General features: G+C 36.8%; 1 protein-coding gene and 1 long non-coding RNA gene across 11 annotated transcripts in view; one reads left to right on the top strand and one right to left on the bottom strand.

Annotated features, from left to right (window-relative positions):
• The window catches only part of LOC143223364 (serine/threonine-protein kinase NIM1-like), a 24,112-nt gene extending 18,536 nt beyond the window's left edge, over positions 1-5,576 (bottom strand). For 4 of the 10 annotated variants that reach the window (XM_076451256.1, XM_076451253.1, XM_076451251.1 and 1 more), the window contains exon 1: positions 5,292-5,575. The gene's annotated coding sequence lies outside the window, so the exon portion shown is untranslated. Of the gene's footprint in view, positions 1-104; positions 353-3,104; positions 3,685-5,291 lie in introns of those variants that run through there. The other 6 variants (XM_076451262.1, XM_076451260.1, XM_076451252.1 and 3 more) reach the window with 4 other exon arrangements.
• LOC143223365 (uncharacterized) lies at positions 364-13,252 on the top strand. The gene is made up of 4 exons (XR_013012880.1): positions 364-509; positions 10,105-10,141; positions 12,109-12,194; positions 12,538-13,252. It is a non-coding gene; the product is annotated as an uncharacterized LOC143223365 (long non-coding RNA).

Raw genomic sequence — 13,252 nt, 5'->3', positions numbered from 1 at the left:
AGATATATAATTTTTAAGCGTTACTTGTTGTTATAATATCCTTAAACTTCATCGTTGATTTACGATGATTTAAACATTATAAGTAAGTTCATTAAAATATTTACCCTGAAATCCCAATTTAAAACGCCTGAACTTGAACTAATTTCGGAACTACGGCCAAGACTCTCTGTTAAGCCAAACATGACGGAAAGAAACAGCCGCTTAGATAAAGTTTCATTTGTTGTAACGTACGTTATGTACAGAAACAAACATTTTAGTTCCGACATCGCTAGGCAACGATGGATAGCTTTAGCAGCTGTGACGTCGATACTACCTTAGACTGTCGAGCAAATCAATAGTTAACAGATAAGTCGGTAGGCAAAACATGCGCAGCACATGTAAATAGACAACAGTTAGAAAGCCAGGTAAAATAAATTGAATATTCAAGTTTTATTAATTTATACCTGACTTAATCGTGTGGTTGTTGATAAGGATGAACCGACACAAAGGGCTATCTGTAGTCTGCTCGCGTGAGTATCGAAACCAGATTTTTAGCGCCTACAGATTTAACTTCATTCTATTAAATTAAAATTAATTCCCAAACTGATCAATAATTATCTTTACTGTTAGCAGTTATTTAAGATTTTTCAATGACTTTCACCTACAACTCCAATTTCTGATGTTGAATTTCACAACTCCTCTAGTATAGACGTTAACACACGAATAAACGCGATTCCTTTTGGTTTGCCACATTTTGATATGATCCTTCTTAAATTCTTTGTTTGTTTTCAATTTCGCGCAAAGCTACATGAGGACTATCTGCGCTAGCCGTCCCTAATTTAGCAGCGTAAGGCTAGAGGGAAGGCAGCTAGTCATCACCACTCACCACCAACTCTTAGGCTACTCTTTTTACCAACTAATAGTGGGATTAATTGTAATGTTATAACGCTCCTACGACTGAAAGGGCAAACATGTTTGATGTGATGGAGATTCGAACCCACGAGTCAAACACCCTAATCACCTGGCCATGCTGGGCCCCTTTTATGGTTTGTCTCTGATCTAGTTTCCATATGAATAAAACTGCTCAAAAAATTAAAGGAACAAGTACGTTTTCTTATATAATTTATCTCAGTGTTTCAAATGTGATAATATTTTTATTTTTTTAGGTAATTTGCCTCATTTCAGTTCCATCTGTATCCATATTTTAATGCGTGATGAAAGGTAAAACATGGAGAAATATTTTTTTAAAATATCACCAAAACTGATATCCCATATGAAACTATACTTTAAACACTTTACATGCGTGTATTCAAGCAGTGTTTGAAACATCCAATAACTAATATGGCCTCCACGGGCTGTGACACACTTCTGACACCGATTTGGCACACTTCGAATCAGTCTATCAATGTTATCTTGGGGTATGACAGCCCATTCGTCTACCAGGGCTTGTCGGAGCTTCTGTACATTCTGAGGAGGGTGCTGGCGTTCACTAACACGACAACATATCCCGACAATGTTCAATCGGATTTAAATCTGGAGATCTGGCGGGCCACTCAAAAGTCTCTATTCCTTCCTCGTCATGGAAGTCCATACACAATCTGACAACGTGGGCTCACGCATTAACCTGCATGAAAATGAACCCATCACCAACAGCATTGGCAAAAGGCCTCATAATGGGTTCCAGAATTTCGTCTCTATATCGTCATACGTTCAGAGCACCCCTATCGAGTATGAGTAAGTCCTCCATAAACGTTGACTTGCACGTCCATCATCACAAGACACAGAGAACCTGCTCTCGTCTGTCCACAGCACGGTGGCCCATTGACGAAGTTTCCAGTCCAGGTGCTGACGAGCAAACTCCAACCAGGTTGCACGGTGTCGTGCTGTCAAAATACCGTCCCTTGCAGGCTGTCTTTTCTAAGGCGTCCTTCGTGCAGACGACTGCGAACTGTTTAGGTCGACACACATGTTCTAGTAAAATGCTAGATGTCATTTCGCAGTGACCGAGCCATAGCTAACCTGTCCCGCAGAGTGGTAGTCACGATGTAGCGGTCCTCTCTGACTGTTGTGCAGCGATGACGGTCTTGACCTGGTCTCCTACCATGAGAGTTCGCCTCCTGGTAGCGTCGCCAAAGTCGATTAATGACGCTTGGTGACACCGTCGCGCTGTGCCACCTTCCTTTGGGTCTGGCGATCGTCCAGCATCTGGACCGCCCTGGCCACCTCGTTCTCTGTCAGATGGCGCCTGACTGCTTGGGTAAACAAGATGAAGGTACACTGATAAAACGAGCCACAAAAGATCCATGTTGGTGTTTGTTTAGAGACGTAATTAGGAATGCATAGTTTCACGTAACAGTCTTATATAGGGTACCTTGAGTTGTATTCTCCTTGAGTGAGATGAGTTTCGTTTGAGTTGCTTCAAACTTCATTCGCAAGCTTAAAAAATACTCTTGTAGACGAACGGATATGTTTTCCATACGTAAATTTAGTTATGAGAAAAATATACTGAAAAATGTACTTGTTCCTTTAATTTTTTACCAGTTTATATATCAGAGGTTGCCAAACTTGCTTAACGTAAGAGCCACATACAATAAACTTCAGATATTTGAGAGCCGCAAGACCTGAACAAATATTACACACACGTTTTCATTGTTACACGTTCATTTTGTTACATAAATTTTATATAAATAGTAAGAAATACATGTACGTAATAATACTTATTGATGTATGTAGTTTTTAAACTGTTAATTTGTATTAGTTTCAATAATCACAAAGTACACATATATATACCAAATGTTTTCAAAATACTGGTTGATTATTGTTTTAATTATATTAAGCCTATTTAATAAGGTAATGGACTACGGAAACATCTAAGAAAAATTTGCAAGTTTGTATTTCATTAACATTAAATGATACTGTCAAAAATAAAAATAAAAGGGGTAAAAAACAGATATTTTTAATGATATTTTTCTGTATTAGTAAACATCTGGTCAAAACACGGAGGAAAATATATAAAAGAATAAAATTAGAGATATTTTAATCACATACCACCTTACAAAATTTTAGTCTTGTCATAATATTATTCTAACACAAATAGATATTAATATAATTATCAGGCTATTTACTGCTAGTAGTGAGTTTCCATCTTCGTTGTGAGTCGTTGAAATTACGGCTGATATGTTGTCTACGCTAGCCGTCCTTAATTTAGCAGTATAAAACTAGAAGGAAGGCAGCTAGTCATCACCACTCACCGCCCACTCTTGGGCTACTCTTTTACCAACGAACAGTGGGATTGACTGTCATATTATAACGCCCCCACGGCTGAAAGGGCGAGCATGTTCGGTGCGACGGGGATTTGAACCCGCGACCCTCAGGTTACGAGTCGAATGCCTTAACACACATGGTCATGTCGGGTACGTTTGAAGTTACTGGCTTTGCAATGACATTGCAGATCAGACAAAAAGGCTAAACTCCTTTAACGGCGAATGCAAAATCTTCTTCCCACTCTGGCTTAAATTTTTTTTCATCTTCACACTTTCGCTTCTTACAATTTAATGACGCCGTCTTCCTTCACAGACGCTCTTAAAAAATTAAAGTGAAAAGAAACAATAAGCTACAAGAGGCGCAACGCAACCAAACTCAACTCCACAGCGCCTAGTATCACATTAACACTCCGCTAAATTCACTGCCCGCAACACAGCCACACACGCCACAATCACGCGATCGCAAACCACGCCCACTAAAACTAACATTGTCAGCACCGGCTTGTACGATTACTGATTCTACACAATTCCTTTGTAATCCTTGCTTATCCAAAATTGTTTAATCCATGACTCAAATCTAGCATTAAAATTAGGATTTAAATTCTTTAATATATTTACTCACGATGAACATTAAACTTACGTTTTAATCCAGTGGACTCTCAGTTTATGCCCGGTAAATAATTATAAAGCTTGAAATTTTTTATTTACCGTTTATATTAATTGTGATCCAAAAAGGAGCTCGGTCAACATATTTCCGCGAGCCGCACATGTCAAAGAGCCGCTTGTAGCTCGCGAGCCGCGGTTTGGCCACCTTTGATATATATACGTGTATGTGTGTATTGTTGCCACCAAGTAAGAGAAGATAAACTTCATTCCACAAAACTACAATCCAACAACCAGTAATAACCTTATCCGATGTTGTTTCAGCACAACACATTTACCATAACGTTTCAGTCATAACCAGAAACGTACCAGTATAGCCCAATCCATTACCAGGTGTGAGGCAAAGAACAACTGTTTCTGAACACAGCTGGTTGTCCCTCAGTAACCTCCAATATATTATAAACCGAAACACCTGGCAAATGATGATACTGAAAGTAAATGAAATCATACACACGTGGTTTTGTACAGTTCCAAACAAAACAACAACACAGTGTTATTTGATCTTGTTTTTGATCATTTCCGTTGAACTACAAACACTTATCAAAATACAGACTAGTGTTCGAACGAAAACGGTTATTAGCTTTGGCGAATAGTAAATATAATAGGGCCCGGCATGGCCTAGTGTGTTAAGTGTTCGACTCCTTATTCGAGGGTCGCGAGTTCGAATCCCGGTCGTCCCAAACTTGCTCGCCCTTTCAACCGTGGGGGCTTTATAATGTGATGGTCAATCCCACTATTCGTTGGTAAAAGAGTCGGTGGTGATGACAAGCTGCCTTCTCTCTAGTCTTACACTGCTAAATTAGAGACGGCTAGCGCAGATAGCCCTCGAGTAGCTTAGTGCAAAATTAAAAAAAAAACTGCTAAATTAGGGACGGCTAGCGTAGATAGCCTTCGAGTAGCTTACCGCGAAATTCAATAAACAAACAAGTAAATATAATAGTGAACAGCATTTCTGTTACAAAAAAAATGTGTACTTCACGAAAGAATCGTCTCAAACACCTATAAGTTTTAAACGTATGCACTAAAGTGGATCATATTTTAATTTGAAAGCATTACTTTGCAATCATTACAAATAACATTTAAAAACAGTGAAGTGTCTAACTTTTATTTGAATCAATGTTAATATAATTAAAGTTGTTAATACAGTTACACTCCAACACGGTTTAATAACACTTTCACAGACTTAACTTCCAGCAAGTTATGTTTAATCGGACAAAGTTTAAAATAAGTGAAATAATAGATGACCCACTCGGGTTTAGCCATTAACACTATTCAGCCGTTTCAGATCAAGTTACGCTAGCTGTTTGTCATATCTAGCGTGACCGTAACACTTGTTGAAACACACTTACATACATACAAAAGTACAAAACAACTGATTATACTCACGATAGAACATAGTAGCGACTGTTTCTCTCGTGATAGCTTAGAGGACGCTGTACAAGTTTTAGACTAGCTCTGTCAAATTGTCTCGTATAACTGCTAGTTAGTAATCACAAAGCCACACAAAGGGCTATCTCTGCTCTGCCCACCACGTGTATCGAATCTCGGTTTTTTACCGTTTTAAGTCCACAAACATACCGCTGTGCTAATGAAGGGCACAGTGTGTATCGTCCACGAAAGAAAAACAAACTTTCTGACGCTGCCTTAACTGATACTACAATGACACACTGTATTCAAAATTGTCACTTGTATGGGTTATTCAGAGATTACTACACACGAGTATAAAGTACAAATAGGTTACTCAAGACTTCAACAGGAAACTGAAAACTTCTTGACCTTAAAAGTATGACTGAAATTATACGTATTTGTGGTGGAAGAGTTGGTATTTGTGGTGGAAGAGTTGTTCTTGTTTATTTCGAATATCTGTGCAAAGCTATTCAAGGGCTATGTGATAGAGTAGAAGGAAGGCAGTTATTCAATAGCACCCACCACCAATTCTTAGGCAACTCTAACGTAACAGTGAGATTTGAAAGTCACTATTATAACGCACCCGCTGCCGAAGGTGGAGAGTGCAATTTTGTATCAATAGGGCTCGAACACAGACCCTCGGTTTCATAGCTGGCTATCAACTTAGCCACGCCTGAAACCAGTAACAAAAGGAAGTCAGGCATTTGTGTGCGTTGGAGATTTGTTTATAAAATAATAAACAAACTTCGAATTATTACCATTGGGCTCATATGTCCAGGTTTTGGTTTTCACTTAGTTATATGTAAATATTATGCACATATCCGTTCTTGAAGACCTTGTCCTTTTCTACGTGAATCACATGACCTTGCGTACTAGTTCTAGATTTAAGTAATTAATTTGATTTATAAACAATAAATTAGATTATCAAAATAATTAACTATAAATAGAATGTTTATATTGTGTTCAAATTAGTTTTACTAATAATTTTCTTACTTTAGTTTAGATCACTAAGATAATGTTTTAAGACGTTCAACATCCGCACGTTATATATATATATATAAATATTAATTAAAAGTTTCTCTAAAATGGTAAAACTATGCTAGAGAACTTTGTGGAAACGACCTTATAACTTCAGGTGTTTTACTTTTAATTTATGAGGTTTTGTTTAACAACTTCTTCGGGTTTTGCTTCAGATTTTGTGTCATGTGTTGTAACCTTTAAACACCTAAAGAAACTGTAAAGAGAAAGATAACGGATCAACACATGTTATGAAGTTAGAGGATCGTTATTATTTCTTTCATTTATTTCATCTAAACTTCATTCAGCCTTGCATGAATAACAAGCAGAGCCATATTAAGTCTACTGGTTGTCCAGAGTCTTAGCAGAACAGAAGATTACTTTTTTTCTAAACTATTCAAAGTTGTTTGGTCCCCAAAGTATCGTGTGCTCTGGGGCTTCAGTCTTATCAGACCTTGCGTTAATCTGGCACTGATTATAAGACGATAAAAGATAGTAAGTAAGATTAACTCTTATAGCTATTTTACTAACCTTCATAGTTTGTTTCAGATTAATAAGAAAGGAATTAGTCAATAAAAAACTGGTGTATTTCATATTTTATTATTATAAAACCAGCTCAACTTAACAACAAATAGATTATTTTGTCTGTTTGTTCGAAATTTCGTGCAAAGCTACACGAGGGCTATCTGCACTAGCAGTCCCTAATTTAGCAGTGTAAGACTAAAGAGAAGGCAGCTAGTCACCGCCACCAACCGCCAACTCTTGGGCTACTCTTTTACCAACGAATTGCGGGATTGACCGAACATTATAACGCACCCATGGCTGAAAGGGCAAGCAAGTTAGGTGAGACGGGGATTCGAACCGGCGTCCCACAGATTGCCAGTCAAGCGCCCTAACCACCTGGTCATTCCAGGGCCCCACCCATAGGTTGCAGCGTACCTAGCACATTCGCGTTATTAATATTATTCGCACATTAGTCAAACAAAAATTAAAGTATACAGGTAAAAGCTTTTGTGCTTTACCGGAACGTTGTTGTCCATGTTATTTCTCTAACTGTATTATAAATTTAAAAATAACAATTACAGTAAACAAGTCAAATTTAACATTTCAATTTTACAATTAAAACAACACTTCTTCCTCTATTTACAAGATATTAGTTTATAATTAAGAAGGTTTGAACTAAATTTATTATTGGTGTTAACAAGAAAAGAGCAATTGGGTTACAAAAAAAAAGTTATATCAGATGTTCAAAAGTGTTTCTACTTCAGGTCTCTTGATTTCAGTATTTTGTTTCAAGAATGCCCTAACATTCTTCATGTACATTGATATTACATGCATATAAAGTTTTCCCATGCATTTAGCATGCTTGTAATCCATGCTACTTTTCGTTTATTTCACTTTCTTTAGAATATTTTTACCTGTGTATTCTTAAACGTAGAAGTAAAAGCACATGCCGTTTTCTTTGTGAAAAGAGACAGCATAATATTAGATAGAAAATCCATTAAAACACTTCCATGTAAATTACTTTTTTAAAATAAATTTTTTTAAAAGCAACTGCGCCATTTTAAGTTTTCAAAAATATATCGGTTTTTTTTATGTCCAAGACAGACTAAACTTATGATAGTTAGATGCATGTTGCTCCCTTTGAAAATACCAGCACGCAAGGTAACAATTGTATTTAATAGATGTAAAACGAAGAGACATACACTAAACCTGACGTCACATTATCATGGAAACAAGAAAAGTTATAAATATGTGAAGTTGATTATTTTTATTATTATGCAACTGCCTGGTAATGACACAAATATTCGCGAATCTAAACGAACTTTGAAAACACGAAAGATTTTTTTGTTTTGAATTTCGCACAAAGCTACTCGAGGGCTATCTGCGCTAGCCGTCCCTAATTTAGCAGTGTAAGACTAGAGGGAAGGCAGCTAGTCATCACTACCCACCACCAACTCTTGGGCTATTCTTTTACCAACGAATAGTGGGATTGACCGTCACATTATAACGCCCCCACGGCTGAAAGGGCGAGCATGTTTGGCGAGACGGGGATGCGAACCATCGACCCTCAGATTACGAGTCGCACGCCTTAACACGCTTGGCCATGCCGAGCCCAAGTGTTTATTTGATTAACGATCTACAAAAATTGAGTTGGGTTAATTCCTTTTATTTGTCTGAAAACTTTGCACACGTCCTACATCGTATTTTTGTCATTAAAGCTTTCTGCAAAGACAGAAGTGATGATGCACTTTCTGTATTAAATTCTCGGACACTACTTAAGGGATGACCTGATAGTTCGGTCACATATCATTTTATTCTGAGAATTTGAACTTTAACGATTTTAAAGCGAAATGATTACACTAGATGGAGCAAGCTTATGTGTTCTGAATGTTTCTGTATTTTAATTCACTGCTACGAATCTTAGGAGAGTCTTGGCATCTGAATGTATTACCAACAGATATGACATAGTTATCAAGGAAGCTCTTGATATCTGGACATATTACCAACAGATATGATATAGTTATCAAGTATTGCGCTGTATTTTCAGCTGTGCGTTATACGGGCAACAAACGGTAGCATTATTCGATCAAAAGCTGTTATTGTCGATCAGTCAGGTTTCAAGTACCAACTAGTATTATAAAATATTGTGAAACAAATGATATAAAAATGAAGTGAAAAATATGTCTAATTCACATTATTATTATTATTATTACTATTATTATTATTATTATTATTATTATTATTATTATTATTATTATTATTATTATTATTATTATTATTACTATTATTATTATTACTAATATTATTATTATTACACAAAAGCTACAATTTAATCAAAAAGTGTGCAGCAATTTCAATTTTTTACCATCAGTTCACAAAGGGTAAAGTGTAATTATAAAATACATTTTATATGCTATAACATCTTAACATTAAGAGCAGAAACATTTGTAACGTCAATCAAAATTAAGTATATCTAGAATACATGCACTATGACAATGTTTAAAAACGCCCGTCATTATGTTTCGTTTCTTTTCTCCGTGTGTGGGGGGAGGGGTATTGTTGTTCATTTTACGCGGCCCGGCATGGCCGGTGGGTTAAGGCGTTCGACTCGTAATCTGAGGATGGCGGGTTCAAATCCCCGTCGGACAAACATGTTCGCCCTTTCAGCAGTGGGGGCGTTATAAGTTACGGTCAATCTCATTATTCGTTGGTAAAAGAGTAGCCCAAGAGTTGACGGTGGGTGGTGATGACTAGCTGTTTTCCCTCTAATCTTACACTGCTAAATTAGGGACAGCTAGCGCAGATAGCTCTTGAGTAGCTTTGCGCGAAATTAAAAAAAGAAAAACAATTGTTTTACGCGTATCTGCTTGCCTAATCTCTCCTCCGAAGTATTTGCTCTCCATATCTAACTATTTGTGTTTCACTCTGTATTAGTGTATATGTTTTTCCCTTCTTTCTTGTGTAGATTAGATTACACAATAAGTATTAAAGTATTTAAAGGGATCAAAATGTATTAACAATATTTATAAATTCACCGTTAAATTAATTTACAAAGTCCAGTGCTTCAATTTAGAGTTTTTTGCGTTAAAATTATAAACGATCTAATTAATTACACGCGAAATTTATACCCAGGTTTAACAGTTTTACCGTTTTTCTTTTATGTCATTTTCTACAACACTAATTTATGAAGCCAAGTAGCACACTATCCATCTAGATGCTATCTAAACATTTGTTTTTTTCTGTAGATTGACGTTTTTTATTTTTCAATTAGATACAGCAACGTTCCCCAGTGACACAGCAGAAAATCTGTAAGTTTATGATCTTAACATCCGATTTTCGATATCCTTGGTGAGAAAAACAAAGATTGTCAATCCATTGTGTATATATCTTTGAGTTTAACAAAAACCGAACCAACAAAGATACGATAACTGTTAAGAAGACGTTAGTGCTATCGAATAATGTTTATAATAGTTTTAATAACGTTAAGCTTGCGAACTTGTAATCATATTAAAAACTGTTAATAATAAAAGTACCAACACCTTTGTTAATGAAAATAATATATTAATCTTCAACAAAGAGATTAATTTATTTGAGTGTCTTAACAACGTTGGTTTTACTGTTGCTATAGGAACATAAACAATCCAAACATGTATACTATGCATCATTTAAATAATATCTTAGACTTTGGACACATTTGATTTCGACCGATGTTAAGATTCCTAACAAAAACAAATAGTTTTACAACGAATAAATATTTAATCATATTGCTACTTGGATTACTCTTACAAAAAATACCCTGTTTTCGATATCCATGGTAGGTAGGATAAAATTACTCCATTGTGTAATTTTTCGATTAACAACAAACAAATGCTGTTGTGAAAAATAAAAAAATAACTAAAATAAGATGTTTACTACCGAATTAAAAACTTGGATGTTTTGTAAGTTAGCCCCAAAAAGACAGAAGTGGCCTAGGCTTCTCCGTTCTTTTAAGAGTTTGTTTTGTTTTTTGTTTTGAATTTCGCTCAAAGCTAGTCGAGGGCTATTTGCGCTAGCCGTCCCTAATTTAGCAGTGTAAGACTAGAGGGAAGGCAACTAGTCACCATCACCCACTGTCAACACTTGGGCTACTCTTTTACCAATGAATAGTGAGATTGACTGTAACATTATAAGGCCCCCACGGCTAAAAGGGCGAGCATTTTTGGTGTGGCGGAGATTCGAACCTGCGACCTTCAGATTAGGGAGTCGAATGCCTTAACCACCTCGCCATACTCGGCCCATAACTCATTAGAAATGAGCTGTCTCTCTTAGAAGTGGGTCCGGCATGGCCAAGCGTGTTAAGGCGTTCGACTCGTAATCCTAGGGTCACAGGTTCGAATCTCGGTCGCACCAAAGTTGCTCGCCTTCCCAGCCGTGGGGCGTTATAATGTGACGGTCAATCCCCTATTCGTTGGTAAAAGAGTAGCTCAACAGTTGGCGGTGGGTGGGGATGACTAGCTACCTTCCCTCCAGTCTTACTCTGCTAAATTAGGGACGGCTAGCGCAAATAGCCCTCGACTAGCTTTGAGCGAAATTTAAAACAAAAAACAAAACAAACTCTTACAAGAATGGAGAAGCCTAGGCCACTTCTGTCTTTTTGGGGCTCCTGGCAATAATAAAAATAAGAAGTGGGGACACATGAAAACAAATTAAGACTTACATTAGTCCAAAATAAAAATTAAAGATAATTTGTATATAATTTGTATATGTAATTTGCAACTCTGAGCTGAGTGTATTTTTAGCATTTTGTCTGACTTGGAGGCACATAAAAACAACTCTTAAAAATACAAAATATAACAAGTGCCTAAATTGAGCTTGAGGCCAGGGCCAGTTAGTTTTTCTGCCACCTCTCTAATTGATCTTAGAAGTGACCAAGATCTTCTGTTGATAAAATATTTTTTGTGTGGTACTTAACTGGAGCCATAGATAGAAGAAACTGTTGGAAGAAACGACGTTGATAGATTTCTATTTTACCCAATCGCACGTAGCATCTTTTTCTAATGTTGTTACGCCAGGTCTTCTTTGGACAACCACGTTTTCTACAGCCATGTGGAGATACCAAATTCAGTGCTGCCTTAACATGCCAACTATTTGGAAGTTTTTAATCTGCGCTCTTTCACTATATCTTTAATATTCAAATTCGATTCCCGCGGTAGACACAGCAAGTTGTCCAATGTGACTTTTCGGTAAAACAAACAAACACAATATCTTCAAGTTATCTCTGTCTGCTTTATCGTAGGACCTCTTCATTGGTGCCATGGTCTGTACGCGAAACAGAATTTTACGATGACATTTCTGGTGGAAAACATCATTAAAGTGGCACAAGTAAGTATATTCTTCACGTTAGTGTAGGTAGTTAGCGTCTTGTGTACGTTGCCAAAAGATTACAACAGTGTCCAAGTTTATGAAAACTTCAAAGTTTGAATTATTTACCCAAGATAATTTGAAAGAATCTATAAAGCTTAAGAACAACGGTACATACATCTGGAGAGCTTCCATCTACTATAAAAATGATTGATAATGTGATGTTTAAACTAATTGTTTAAGTTCTATAAACGCAGAAATAAGATCATGTCAAAGGGGTGTAATAGTGGGTGTTGTTTGGTAGGAGCGTCTTTATTGCAGACCGTTTTATTGATTGACTATTTAGATATCTCTCTATTAACAGTGACAGATGAAACGGGATACGCCTGAAACTTAGTAAACCTGGAGCGAACAATCACTGAAGGCGGTCTGAAAGTAAAATAAACCGAATAACTTTGTTAACTGTAACAGAGTCATTTTGTTTTCCAATTTACCATTCCTTCAACGTTCACCAATATTCGATCATCACCAACAGTACAATACGACAGATTTTAGAGAAGTCAGATAGAAGCCACCAATCAGCCTCAAAGCTACTTATATTAAATATAAAAAGGATTGTTGTTGTTGTTGTTGTTTTGAATTAAGCACAAAGCTACACAATGGGCTATCTGTGCTCTGCCCACCACGGGTATCGAAACACAGATTTTAGCGTTGTAAGTCCGTAGACATACCTCTGAGTCACTGGGGGCTTATCAAAAGGATAGCATGGTTTTAGTGATTCTTAAAGCGCTAGCTGAGGACAGTGACTTACTAGAAGAACTTAATTTTGTGTAATAAGTACCTCTTTATCATACCCCGTGTGGAACGTAGAGTAACTGTGGGTGGAAAAATCACCAGACTCCTATCTCTCCTTTCCATAGAGAGTGTTTGATGTGAGGCAGCATAGTGCTCGTTCTGATGTAGGAGACGGTTGTATTGGTTCCTTTAGAAGGGCGAATAACATTCGTTATTGGCAATCTTGTAAACTCTATAAGGCCAAAAATACACTGCTCTCGTATTATCAAAATTAGTTCAAAGAG

This window comes from Tachypleus tridentatus, chromosome 8, assembly GCF_004210375.1.
Source record: "Tachypleus tridentatus isolate NWPU-2018 chromosome 8, ASM421037v1, whole genome shotgun sequence".
NCBI lineage: Eukaryota > Metazoa > Arthropoda > Merostomata > Xiphosura > Limulidae > Tachypleus > Tachypleus tridentatus.
Note: the sequence above shows the minus strand (reverse complement) of the source record. Positions and strands in the feature narration are given on the sequence as shown.